The sequence below is a fragment of the Canis lupus genome, chromosome 10 (genome assembly GCF_003254725.2).
Source record: "Canis lupus dingo isolate Sandy chromosome 10, ASM325472v2, whole genome shotgun sequence".
NCBI lineage: Eukaryota > Metazoa > Chordata > Mammalia > Carnivora > Canidae > Canis > Canis lupus.
The window spans coordinates 36,090,636-36,104,121 of NC_064252.1; the positions used below are offsets into that span (position 1 = coordinate 36,090,636).

The window sequence follows — 13,486 nt, forward strand, 5'->3', positions numbered from 1 at the left end:
GGCAGTCTGAGGGCTTGGAAGGAGGCCTGTGGTGTACTCCTGTACAATTCCCCCTGCTACACATCTTCCTCCTTGGCTAACCTTCTCCCACCAGTCTGGAAGCAAAGGCCAGTGAAAGAAAGGAGTCAAATTGGTAATATTCAATTTAACTGAATTCCGGGATTCCGTAAGAGTTCTGCAGGTCAAAATTACCAATGCTACCTCATTTCCTTGCAGAGTACATGGGATGACTCAATGTTTCCAAGAGTTGTGGAAAAAAAGAGCAACGATTCTAATGAAAACAGGTTTCCTCCATCAGAGCAAGTCTGCTGAAACCATGCACACTGTTACAGGGGAGGCTTTGGAAGCAACCAAGATAACACAAAGATGTCAGAGGGTGTGGGTGCAGGAAGAGGCCCTGAGAATGTGACCAAGCCCATTTCAATTCCTTTGAGAGCACTTTACACCACAAACAAATGTTAGAGTTTAAACCGCACAGTCAGCTTATAAAGGAGTTAATTCTAAAACACAAACCAATCACTATGTGAGACTAATCAAGAAAGAAAAAAGCATGCAGTTTCATTCCCCAATCATGATGTAAGAATCCCCGTCAAGAGAAAAAAGGTAACTCCTGAAGCCTATATTTGATTGATCTACACATACTAGAGAAATATGTTCTACTGAATAAAAATTCTTAAGATAGAGGTGAAATACCTAAAACTGAATGAGATCCCTGTCACAAAATCAAAGCAAAGAACTCATTTCTAAGGAAATGGTCCCCCCACCCCTGTCATGGGAGCCAGCTTCTTCTCTGACATTCACTATGATTTACGAAATACTACCTTTGTCAAAAGCTATGTTTACTGAGTGCTTACCATGTGCTAGGAACTGTTCAGAGCACTCTGCATGCATTTATCAAATTTATTTTTTGCAATGGTCAAATAAAGTAATATTATTTCTACTTTAAAGATGATGAAACTGATGTAGCAGTATAAGTAATCTGTCCAAGATCACACATTTTTTATATGATTAAGAATTTGAAACCTTATGCTTCATTTTAATCAAGCTTTTAACCATTACAATATATTGCCTCCTAGCTAGCAAATGGCTATTTTCTCAACAGTAGAAGAGAACTTATCATAAAAAATTATTTTAAAATTCAACCGAGGCTAAATGCAGTGTAGTATCCTGGACTGGATGTTATGAAAGTAATGTAAAACGTTAAGAGGAAACAAGGTGAGGGGTATGGAAGGATTCTCTGAACTCTCTATCTCAGCAACTTTCCCATAAATCTAACAATATTCCAAAATAAAAGTTTATTTTAAAGATTCAAAACTACAATTCAACATGACAAGAAAGCTGGTACCTCCAAAAAGTAATCGCAGGAGAGAAAAATGGGGAAGGGATTTTCCTCTAAATTAAAAGTGATTTAAGATACATAACAATCAGTGTATTATTAAAATATGACCTTTGTTTAGATCCTGGTTCAAACAAGCCAACTGTAAAGGAATATTCTTAGGATAGGTGAAAAATTTGATCAGGGAATGGGTGTTGGATGATGCCAAAGAATTATCACTCACTCAGTTAGACATAGTAATAGCATGTTTTTTTGTGGGTTTTTTTTGTTGTTGTTTTTTTAAGATTTCATTTATTTATTCACAACAGACAGAGAGAGAGAAAGGCAGAGGGAGAAGCAGGCTCCACACAAAGAGCCTGATATGGGACTTGATCCCAGGACAACGGGATCACGCCCTGAGCCAACGGCTGACGCCCAACCACTGAGCCACCCAGGTCTCCCTAGCATATGTTTATATAAGAAAATGTCCATGTTATCAGAGACTAATTTTAAGGTATATTGGGATGAAATGACCTAATGTCTGGGATTTGCTTTAAAATACTACAGTAAATTAAGAGAGAAAAATAGCCCCAATAGCCAAAGCAATTTGAGAAAGAAGAACAAAGCTTATTTCAAACTATATTACAAAGCTACAGTAAACAAAACAGTATAGTATCAGCATAAAACACACACATAGTCCAATGGAACAGAACAGAGAGCCCAGAAATAAGTTTGTGAATTTACAGTTGGTTAATTTATAACAAAGGAGCCAAGAACATACAATGAGGAAAGAACAGTCTCCTTAGTAAATGGTGCTGGGAAAATGGAACCATCACATGCAAAGAATGGCACTGGACCACTCTCTTAAACCAAACACAAAAACTAACTCAAAATGGATTAAAGATTTAAACATAAGACCTGAAACCATAAAAACTCCTAGAAGTAAAACACAGGCAGTAAGCTCCCTCACATCATCTTCACAATGAGTTTTTGATTTGAAACCAAAGGCATGGGAAACCAAAATAAACAAGTGGGACTACATCAAGCTAAAAGCTTCTGCACAGTGAAGAAAACTATCAACAAAATGAAAGGGCAACCTATCAAATGGAAGAAAATATTTGGAAACCATATATATAGGTTAATATCAAAATGTACAAAGAAGTCATACAATTCAATAGCAAACAAACAAACAAACAAACTGATTAAAAAATACACAGAGGATCTAGACATTTTTCCAAAGAAGACATAAAGAGGTCCAACAGTGCTCAATATCACTCATCATCAGGGAAATGCAAATCAGAACTACAGTGAGATAGCACCTCACACCACTTAGAATGGCTATTAAATAAAAAGATAAGAAATAACAAGGATGCTGGCAAGGATGTGGAGAAGAGGGAACCCTTGTGCATTGTTGGTGGGAATGTACATTGGTGCAGCCACTGTGGAAAACAGTATGTATATTCTTTTTTATTTTTTAAAAAATATTCTATTTATTTATTCATGAGGGGAGGGGGAGAGAGGGAGAAGCAGAGACATGGGCAGAGGGAGAAACAGGCTCCATGTAGGGAGCCCGGCATGGGACTCGATCCTAGGTCTCCAGGGTCAGGCCCTGGACTGAAGGTGGTGCTAAACCGCTGAGCTACCCGGGCTGCCCAGTATATATATTCCTCAAAAAATTAAAAACAGAACTACCATATGATCCAACAATTCCACTTCTGGGTACTTATCTGAAAGAAACATAAACACCAACTTGAGAAGATATCTGCACCCCCATGTTCACTGAAGCATTATTTACAATAGTCAAGACATCGAACCAACCTAAGTGTTCACTGATGGAGAACGGATAAAGAAAATGTGATATATAGGGGCGCATGGATGGCTCAGTGGGTTGAATCTGCCTTGGCTCAGGTCATGATCCTGGGGTCCTGGGATTGAGCCCTGCATCAGGCTCCTTGCACAGGAGGGAGTTTGTCTCTCCCTCTCTCTCTGCCCCTCCCCTTGCTTGTGCTTGCTCGCTCTCTAATAAATAAATTAAAAACTTTAAAAAGAGAAAAAGTGATACAAACACATATGTGTATATACAGAGACACACAATGAAATATTATTCAGTCACAAAAAAGAATGAACTTTTGCCATTTGCAGCTACATGGAAGGACCCTGAGGTCATTATGCTAAATGAAATAAGTGAGACAGAGAAGGACAAATACTGTGTGATCTCACTTATATGCAAAATCTAAAAAAAAGAAAGAAAGAAAGATTCAAAGACTCACAGAGACAGAGAACAGATTGTGGTTTGTCACACATAGGAGTTGCAGGAGCAGCCAGGCAAAATTGGTGAAGGTGGTCAAAATGTACAATTTTCCAGTTTGTAAATAAGTCATGGGGATGTAACATATAGCATGGTGTCTACGCTTAATAATACTGCACTGTATATCTGAAAGTTGCTAAGAGCAGATCTTAAATGTTCTCATTACAAGGAAAAAATTTTGTAACTATCGTAAAAGATGTTTAGACTTATTGTGGTAATCATTTCACAATATATAAATATCAAATCATTATGTTGTATACCTGAAACTAATGTATGTCAATTATATCTCAATTTAAAAAGAGAGACAACAAGGATATGTGAAGCAAATATGGTAATATAGTAAGTATCTCAGGATAATGAGTATATGGAGATTCATTTCTTCCATTTTTATATTAGGAAATTTTCATAATAAAATTATTTTAACTTAAAACAAAATTCCACCAATGGGGATGAAATCAAGCATGAATACCTTGAAGTCAGAACACGATACCCTGACAGCAGTATAAAAACAGCCCACATGCAATGACTGGACAATAGAAAGTCTGGGACAGGATTCCTAGGTTTACTGGGTGCTTTTGTAATGAGGTATCTGAGGATGTCACATGTGAGGGATGTTTAAATAGCTCCATCACACAAAATACAGTAAAGGATATGTTCAATTTCAAAAGAAGGGCACAGGGAGAGAGGAGAAGAGAATATTATTCTAGGTAGAGAAAAAAAAAAGAACAAAGGCATAGAAAGGTGGAAACCTGTCCCACAAAAGAATAGCCTCATTTTGTGGAAACACAGTGGGAACAGAGGAATGCAAAAGATCAGGCATCAAGGCAGGGCCATATTTTGAAGATCTGTCAATGCCAGGCTAGGAAATTTATATGATATGTGATAAAAGGCCATAAATGGTTTGGATTCAGGGTGGATGGAGAGGGTTACAGGCCTGGAGATATCCAGCTGTGGAATACAGTGTAGGCAGCAAGATATACCCATGGGAGGAGGGAAGAGAAGACTCCAGAGTGGAGGTAGAGCCTTCATGATCTGTCAGGTGAAAAGGTTGCTAAGAAAAAACAAAACAAACAATAAAAGCGTATACACTGGGATGCCTGGGTGGCTCAGGATCGAATCCCACATTGGGCTCCCTGCATGGAGCCTGCTTCTCTCTCTGCCTATGTCTCTGCCTCTCTCTCTCTCTCTCTCTCTCTCTGTGTGTCTCTCATGAATAAATAAATAAATAAAATCTTAAAAAAAAAAGAGAAAAGCATAACAGGAAATTCTTTTGCAAGCACCCAGGCCAGATGATGCCCCAAATAAGACCACTTTGAACTCTCAGCACTCTCAAATCATCCACCCACTCTCTTTCCCAGCACTCTTGTGGATAACCTCCCCTACTTTAAAGAAAGCAGAAGTCATCTGAAAGAAGCCACCTCAGCTGTCTATAAATCCTCATTTTCACTATTCTCCCCCCTTCTCTCAGGATGACTTCCAGTTTCAACAGAATTTAATCAATGGCACAAAATAATGCTAGTTCTACATTACTGTCATCTTGTTGTAGTGATGATAATAATAATAATTACGGTGTTAATGCTCTACATATTATCTCATTTAATGGTCAGAACACCCTGTGAGACAAGTGCTATCCCTATTTTGCAGAAGTAGAAACCAAGCTCCGTACTTAGTGACAGCAATGGGATCTGAAAGGGGATACCAGGTCCCCAGCTCTCCAGTCTATAATCACTCTACTATACTGTCTCTAAATGCATATCCTTAAGAAAAAAGATGTCAAAAGTTGTGCTTTCTTCAATGGAACACTATGTAGCTACAAAAGAAAAGTCATTAACTAAAGTTAAATAAATCCACATGAATAAATCTAAACAATAATATTAAGTGAAAACCCTAAGTTTCATCGTAACACAAATAGTATACACTATATAAAATCCAAAACAAAAGAAATAATATCATGCACTATTAAGAATACATAAGTGTGTAATAAAAGTATAAAAATATATAGAGAAGTAATACAAATTTAGGAAAATGGTTTCCTCATGGAGGAAAAGTAGGGGTGGGGGATAACCAGAATAGGAAAGTGTACCAAGAGATTTCAACTATATTTGTAATACTTTCTTTCTTTAGATGTGATAGATATTTGAAGGTTTCTTCTACTAAATTCTATATCTCTTCTTTTTTTAAAAAAATAAAAAACAGATGAAGATACAGAGCAGACACTCTCTTAGTACATGTAAGTCCCTAAATTTCAAAGCACTCTTTCTGCCATCATGTGGCTCCTAAAGATACTACATGCATACAATTTTCAGAAAATGAAAGTAAGTTTAAAAAGGGGCATTGCTTTTTTTTTTTTTTTAAGATTTTATTTATCCATTCATGAGAGACACAGAGAGAGAGAGAGAGGCAGACATAGGGAGAGGGAGATGCAGGCCCCCCCATGCAAGGAGCCTGATGTGGGACTGGATCCCAGGACCGCAGGATCACACTCTGAGCTGAAGGCAGATGCCCACCCGCTGAGCCACCCAGGCATCCCTAAAAAGGGGCATTGTTAATTCTCAGGTACAATATCACATGAATGTAATCCCTAGTGAAAGCCTGAGCAGCCATCATTTGATATATAACCATCATTAAAAGCATCTTATCACTTCTAAATAATAAAATAGTAGACATAAAACATGATGCTGGTAAAAAGGATTACCCTGGACCCCTATCTTACCCACTCACAAAAATTAATTTGAAATGGACTAAGAACTTACACGTAAGACCTGAAACTGTAAAACTCCTGAAGAAAACGTAGCAGGAAAGCAATTTGATATTAGTCTTAATAGGGATTTCTTGAATAAGACACCAACAGCACAACCAACAAAAGCAAAAATCAGTAAGTGGGATTACATCAAAACTAAAAGGCCTCTGCATAGCATAAAAAGCAATCAACAAAATGAAAAGGCAACCTAAGAATGGAAGAAAATATTTCCAAACCATGTATCTAACAGGAGCTAATATCCAAAATATATAAGGAACTCATATAATTCAATGACCAAAACACAAACAACCTGACTAAAACATAGGCAGAGGCCTTGCAAAGATTATCCAAAGATATAAAAATGGCCAACGAATTCATGAAAAAATGCTCAATATCACTAATCATCAGGGAAATGCAGATCAAAATCACAAGGAAATACCACCTCATAGCTGTTAGAATAGCTATTATCAAAAAGATAAGAGGTAAGTGTCCACAAAAATGTGGAGAAAAGGAAACCCTCGTGCACTGTTGGTGGGAACTGGTGCAGCCACTGTGGAAAACAGTATGGAAGTTCCTCAAAAAATTGAAAATAGAACTACCATATGATCCAGCAATCCCACTTCTGGGTATATATTTGAAGGAAATGAAATCACTGCCTCAAAAAGGTATCTGCATTCCCTCGTTCACTGCAGCATTATTCACAGTAGTTGACACATGGAAACAAGTGTCAACAAGTGTCCACTGATTGATTGATACAAATGGATAAAGAAAATGTGGTCTATGTATGCATACATATGCAATGGAATATTATTCAGCCTAAAAAAGAAGGAAATCCTGACATTGCAACACAATGATGGACCTTGAGAGTATTATGCTAAATAAAATAAATTAGAGAAAACCAAATACTGTACAATCTCACTTATATGTGGAATCTAAAAACACTGAACTCACAGAAACTGAGAGTAGGATGGTGCTTGCTAAGGGCTGAGGGGTGGAAGAAATGGAGGGTGTAAACTACTAGGTATAAGATGAGTAAGTTTTGGGGATGTAATGCACAGCATGATGACTATCACAATTAAAAAATACATTTTGTTGATGTCAACGAAATGGTGATTGCGTAAGGTGCTGGCTGTGTTAACTAACCTTATCATGGTAAATGTTTCTCAATGTAGACATGTCTTAAATCATCACATCATATTCCTCAAAGTTACACATGTTATGTGGCATTTATAGCTCAATAAGCTGGAAAAATAAAAATTAAAAAAAAAAAAAAAAAAACAGGGCAGCCTGGGTGGCTCACTGGTTTAGCGCTGCCTTCGGCCCAGGGCATGATCCTGGAGTTCTGGGATCGAGTCCCACGTCAGGCTCCCTGCATGGAGCCTGCTTCTCCCTCTGCCTATGTCTCTGCCCCACCCCCCTCTGTCTCTCATAAGTAAATAAAATCTCAAAAAACAAAAAACAAAAACACATTTTGCTAGGAAGCACACTCAGAAGAAGAGAGTATTATAATAATGAGAGTTATTGGATATAAACTGTTTAAAAGAAAAGCATCAGGATCCCTGGGTGGCGCAGAGGTTTGGTGCCTGCCTTTGGCCCAGGGCGCGATCCTGGAGACCCGGGATCGAATCCCACATCGGGCTCCCGGTGCATGGAGCCTGCTTCTCCTTCTGCCTGTGTCTCTACCTCTCTGTCTCTCTCTGTGTGACTATCATGAATAAATAAATAAAATCTTTAAAAAAAAAGAAAAGAAAAGCATCAACATAATATGCATTAGAGACAGTAAGGTTAAACAGTCAAGATTAACAAAAACAGATACAAAGGGCTAGCTTTCAGAGGCAATTCCTTTAATAGGTAAATGAAGATCTAGACACACTTGAAAACCCAGAATAAGCAGAAAGAACAGAGTAAAAAGAAACTCTGTCCATAGTATTAAGTCTCACTTAATTTAGTACTTTATAATTTGGTACCATTAATAGCAAATTTTATGAGAGATCAACATCTCTTTTCTGAATATTTAGAGAGAAATAAACCTAAAAACTGTATCACAGTGAATCTTAACTAGATAGAAACATGTCCTGTGTAAAATTAATTGCATACAAGCACTACTTATACAGTAATGGTATCAGACAACTGGCATGCTTCCTTAACTTCTGTCACCAGTCGGGAGAGTGGGGAAGCTGAATATTGCACAGCAATGCTCGCCATGTCCTTTATCTTGATCAAAGGCTGCCAAGCTAAAATCTTGAAGTCATTCTTAGCAACTTCTTTCTCACTAAACCAGTCACCAAAACCAGTTGATTTAATGTATGAAATGTCATCTCCATTTCTCTCTTCATTGATGTTTATGTACCTCACACCCTCCCTACACCATACTGCATACCCAACTGAAGCCCCCATCCTCTATCTCCCTTCCATAAGAGGCTGGGTTCAGAGTCAACCAGACTTGAACTCAGATCCCAGCTTTTGTACTTACTTACTAGCTATTTTTCCCTTATTTCTAAAAAGGGGATGGTTATAACATACCTCACACAGCTCCTATGAAAATCACATGGGCTAATGGAGGTCAAGTGTAGGAGAAGGAGTAACAGAAACCTCACTGAAAACATAGTCAGGAAGCCCTGAAAGGGGAATTCTCACCAATGCACCACTTGCCACAGCCAGCAGAGCCAGCAGGAAGAAGGAAGATAATTCTTATCTTGACAAGAAAGGGTCCTTTTCCCACAGGAATTTTCTCTCACTTTTAAGAAAAAGAGGTACAATCTCTTCCTGCTCCAGAAACCTCCATAGCCCTAGCTCTTGTTCTTCTCCAGTGAACTTTTGTTTACAACAATCTTCCCCAATTTCACGATAACACCTAATAAAAGTGACCTTCGTGTTGTCCGTTTGGACCTGCCTGTGGTTTGCCAGAGTTTGCTGTCCCGAACTGCAACTTCTCTGCTATTCCTGAATAAATACATTTTGCTAGGGAAATAACTATTTTAAGGTTGACAAGTGGCATATAATAAATGTTAAAATACAGAATACATATCAACATTATCACCAATATTTCTCCTTTTCCTCCCTGCAAAGATTTTTTTAATGCAATTCTGATCATGCTATGTCTGTTTAAATATTTCTTTTTTTTTTTTAAGATTTTATTTATTTATTCATGAGAGACACAGAGAGAGGCAGAGACATAGGCAGAGAGAGAAGCAGACTCCCTGCAGGTAGCCCTATGCAGAACTCGATCCGAGGACCCCAGGATCATGACCTGAGCTGAAGGCAGACGTTCAACCACTGAGCCACCCAGCCTCCCTTGTTTAAAATATTTCAATGGATGTCTATTTTATATGAAATATGGTTCAAAGACCTTGGCATAACATATGAGACATATGTAGGAGTACTGACAATACTTATGCCATCTCTGACATCAGTTCATGTTCAATTGATGACCTTTTGGTGGCTGTATGTTCCAGGTCCCTTGGAGATTAACATACATACCTTAGAAATGCCTGCCAAGGCCCAGATGGGGAAGGGAGGCTGGTTTGGGCCTATGGTAGAGATATCAGTCTTCCCCATTCCTGATGCACAGGTGATGGCACCAAGATCTAAGCAAAGGTTAGCTATCCATCAGGTGCATGCAAGTCCTCGGAGGTATGGGCAAACGCTCTGATCTCACTACAGTGCCCTTCTGCATATTCTCTTGCTCTATAAAATCTGTAGACTAAGTTCTGGACTTTATGGAAAATATTGCTATCAGTAAATTACCCTGAATAAAACTCTGTTAACTGTATAGAGTCACCTGCTTCCTCTTCTGACCTCAGAGTGCCTTTTCAGTTTGGGGGACACTTTACTATCTCTCCTTTACCTTCTAACAACATAATACTTTACAATGTACTTACCTGTCTGGCCTCATTTCTAGCCATTTTTTTTCTTCCAATTGTGTATCCCCTTCCTGCCATGAATCCCCTTACCCAACTACTGTTCCTCCAACTCAGTGCACTCTTTTGTGTGCCCATGAGGACAAGCAGGGGACAGCCAAAGAAGCCAGTGGGTTACACTAGATGGCTTCCATAAAGCCATCACTGCAAGGAGTGATCACATTCCCCAACTCCGCCCCCTGTGCCTATGGTGCCCAACTGCCCCACAGAAAGAAGGCTGCAGCAGACTCCTGAGGCCTGCCTCCCTCTGGCTTTTCTGTCGTTCTAGCTATTACATGGCCACCAGCAAGTTTTCTGCAAAGCCTTCACTTTCCTTGCTTATAAATTAAAGACAGCATATGCTTGCTTCCCTCACATTTTTATTAAGAATTAAATAGGGTATTAATTAAAAACAAACTGGAAAAGATAATAAAGCACTACAGCAACGTTGGTCACTGAATGGTGGGACCTCAATATACTAACTAGTGGGTCACAGAAAAGTCAAAAGAGTATTAGTTTTTAGTATGTTTGCAGCAGAGGGCGAAGATACCCTACACAACTCCTTAAGGATATGTATTTTTAAAATATTTTATTTATGTATTCATGAGAGACAGAGAGAGATGCAGAGGCACAGGCAAAGGGAGAAGCAGGCTCCATGCAGCGAGCTGAATGTGGGGCTTGATCCCGGGACTCCAGGATCATGCTCTGAGCTGAATGCAGATGCTTAACCACTGAGCAAACAAGGCATCCCTCCTTAAGCATATTTTAAGGCACCACTACAAGCACATGCCAGGAAATCATTCCTTATTCCTAACCTTGCTCCAGCATGTGCCTCCTACCACCCACGGATGCCTAAAGCCATCCCCAAACCTCCAGGACTATTTGACATTTCTATAGGTAGAAACTTCTGCCTTGAATGAAATCATTGGGCAAAAGTATCACCCTTGTTTTACAGAATTCAAAAGTGAGGTTTTAATCCTTATCAAAATCTCAATTGTTTTATGCAGAAATAGAAATATCCATTCTAAAATTGTATGAAATTCCAAGAGACCTCAAAAAGCCAAACCAATCTTGAAAGAAACAAACTGGTCTCACACTTCCAGATTTCAAAACTTACTACAAGTTCCAGTATCAAAATAGTGTGATACTGGCATAGATACACAGACCAGTGGAACAGAATGGAGAGCCTAGAAATAAACCCTCACAAATACGGTCAAATGATTTTAGACAAGGGTGTCAAGACCATTCAATGGTGAAAGGAGAGTCTTTTCAACAAATGGGAAAATTTATTTTTTATTTTAATTAATTTTTTTAAAGCTTTTGAGAAAGAGAGCATGCGTGCATGCACATACGTGTGTGGGGTGGGGGTAGGAGGAGCAGTTGGGGGAGGGAGAGGGAAAGATTCTCAAGTGGGGATCAACCTCAGGACCCTGAGATCATGAGCCAAACCAAGAGTCAGATGTTCAACTACGTGAACCACCTAGGCATCCCAAAATGGGTAAATTTATATCCACATGCAAAAGAATGGAGTTGAACTCTTAACTCACACTATACACAGAAATTAACTCCAAATGGAGCAAATAAAACTATGAAAAGAAAACACATGGGAAAATTCATGACATTGAATTTGGCAACAGTTTCTTGAATAGAACACCAAAGGAAGAGGCAACAAAAGTAAAAACAGAGAACCAGGACTACACATCAACATTAAAAACTTCTGTGCATCAAAAGATATCATCAAAAGAGTTAAAAAACAAATCATGGGATGGGAGAAAATATTTGCACATTATATATTTGAATAAGGAGTTAATATCTAGATTCTATAAAGAACTCATACAATTCAGCCACAATAAAAAACCCAACCAGATTTAAAAATGGGCAGAAGACTTGAATAGACTTTTTTCCAAAGAAGGAATACAAATAACTAGTCAGTACATGAAAAGATGTTTGATAGGTGCACTGTTGGTGGGAATATAAAATGGTATAGTCAGTATGGAAAGCAGTATGGCCATGCCCGAAAAATAAAAAATAGAATTACCATGTGACCCAGCAATTCTACTTCTGGGGATATCTATAAGAATTCAAAACAGGGACTCCAAGAGATATCTCTATACACCCATCTTCACAGCAGTGTTGTTCATCACAGCCAAAAGGTGGAAGCGGCACAAATGTCTGTTGACAAATGCATAAACAAGATGTGATAAATATACATGATGGAATATTATTCAGCCTTAAAAAGGAAGGCAATTCTGAGACCTACAATATGAATGAGCCTTAAGGACATTACCCTAGGTGAAATAAGCCAGTCACAAAAAGACAAATACCGTAAGATTAAACTTCATATGAGGTGGTATCTGAAATCGCCAAATCCATATGGACAGAGGGTAAAATGGTGGGTGCCTGGGGCTGGGGGCAGAGGGGAATGTGAAGTTAAGAGTTTCAGTTTTGCAAGACGGAAAGAGTTCTGGGGATGGTAGCACAGCAATGTTTATGTAAAAATGAGGCTCCAAGCTGCAAAGTGGGGGACCTGAATGACTGAAAGATTCTAATTCATCCTTTTCATTTTTTAGGTGTAGGAACAGAATTAAAGTCCCACAAGTAAGACCAGAGAGCAAGACCATACTACACAGCTGACTACCAAAAAAAAAAAAAAAAAAAGAAAAGAAAAAGAAAAGAAAAGAAAAGCAAAGAAAAAAAGAGAAAAACGTATAATGCAAAAAGACTCAAAGACAGAAATGACAAGTTGAGTGGGACAAAGACAACAAAGTAGGCGGCACAATCACAGGAAGAGGATGAAAGGGAAATTCCAAGAACATTTTAAAATAATTCCTGTTTTGCTGCAATAGAAGGCTGAAACTATCATTTATCTTGCTCTGGGTAGAGCTGAAGTCTGTGGAAATTTCCATATAAGGTAGTTTGTTCATGGTTGTTTCCTCAAGCAGACATTATAGCTCCCATCTGAAAAAGGCATTAAGCGTTTGGAAGAACTGACTCTTTTGTCAACACCCTGCTCATGTACATTAAAAGCTGTGGTTCCATTCTTAATGGTTAGTAGATTTGCCAAGACATGTCATTCCTCCAACTAAGTATGGATCAGCATCTAGCACTTAATGCCACAGTTTTCCTGTGGTCATTACTGGCGGTGGTGATAATGACTGGTATGACTTTACTGCTCTTCATAAATGGCCCTTTGGTCAGTAATATGCCTTACACGACACGGTAAC

The 13,486-nt window shown here is 38.6% G+C and overlaps 1 protein-coding gene across 5 annotated transcripts in view; it reads right to left on the bottom strand.

Moving 5' to 3' along the window:
* Positions 1 to 13,486, bottom strand: part of LIMS1 (LIM zinc finger domain containing 1) — a 146,701-nt gene that overhangs the window by 72,871 nt on the left and 60,344 nt on the right. Inside the window, exon 1 of one of the 5 annotated variants that reach the window (XM_035696102.2) lies at positions 12,301 to 12,434. The exons of the other annotated variants lie outside the window; for them this stretch is intronic. The gene's annotated coding sequence lies outside the window, so the exon portion shown is untranslated. Of the gene's footprint in view, positions 1 to 12,300; positions 12,435 to 13,486 lie in introns of those variants that run through there. 5 annotated transcript variants of the gene reach the window in all.